Raw genomic sequence first — 1,338 nt, 5'->3', positions numbered from 1 at the left:
CAACATTGATAAAGCCAAGATTCTATTCTAACCATATTTAAATATCCTCTGTAGCTGTTGCATGTCCCAATAAATATTAAATCAAATTAATCTAATACAATATTCCATCTTACTATGCCCCATGCTATAAATGATGTTAAATAAATAAAAGCTACTAGATATGGAAGCTAGATAGCATAACAGATAGGGTAAGAATACTTTAAAACAAATTCTATGAAAGCCATTATTTCTGCCTCTCTTTCTCAGCAGCCTCTATAGTAAACTGTGTTGTTGCAAAAATAATGACATGAGCACAAGGGCATTAATCATGCAAATGTCAATTCTTAGAATATTTGTGTCCCAATATCTGGCACAGCATTCAGTACTCATTCGATTATGCTACCATGCACATCATCATTTATTCTCCTCTTCTCCCAGTAGGCATGGCTCATGATATTAAATAGTGCTACTTCAACATTTGTGCTGGGGCTCAGGTATGAAAGGGTGGCATTCTTTTATGACTTAAACTTGTAGACTATAATGAAGAGTTTTATGCTAAAGTGTTCTGACCAAGGCTTCCTGAGACAGTAACAACCACACGCTGTTCCCAAAAACCTTTTTTTAATTATTTCAACGGCTGTGAATTATATGCATTCACAGCCTGTAATGAATCCCAAACAGTTTATGAATAGTCCAACAGAAGTCTGACACAGTCTTTCAAGATAAGGCTGATAAGCACCCACCTTTATCTCCCTTGAAATGCTGCCAAAGACTAAATTGCCAATTAGCTGTACAAGGCCAAACGGAGCACAAAGTCAGCAAGGAGCTTCAGATTTTAAACTGACCAGAACGAACCAAATTGCTTCCTGCAAAGGCTCATGTCCCTTTGCTCCTCCTTTATGTCTTATGGGAGGGGCCAATCATCTCCAAGCCTTACTCCCAAGTCGCCCCTTTTGTCTTAACTGTTCTTGCCTTCTGACAGCTCTGCGCAAGCGTGCACTGGGAACAGGCTCCCCCTGTTCCTCTGCCTCACTGATGTCAGATTCTGGACGCTCCAGAGTCAGCACACAACTCTCAGGTGGCCCTGGCCCCATCTCTGTGTCGGATGGAGATCCCTCATCTGAGTCCTCCCCAGACTCCATGTTCCTCCCCACTGTCCGACTCTGCTGCCAGCTCTGCAAGCCGCCGGTGGACCACAACATAAAGCTTTAAATAGAAAGCGTATCTGGCAGCTTTGTTGGATGATGTTGTTTGAAAAAACCTGCAAGATGAAATCCAATTCTTATCCCATACAGTATGGAAGTTTTGCTGCCATTCCTACTAGGTAGGATTAAAGCACAGCATGAAATCACAAATCAG

Source organism: Notechis scutatus, chromosome 2, assembly GCF_049901735.1.
Source record: "Notechis scutatus isolate UNSWTSFEM ecotype Mainland chromosome 2, rNotScu1.2, whole genome shotgun sequence".
NCBI lineage: Eukaryota > Metazoa > Chordata > Lepidosauria > Squamata > Elapidae > Notechis > Notechis scutatus.
The sequence above is the reverse complement of the archived record's forward strand: the minus strand, read 5'-3'. Positions refer to the sequence as shown.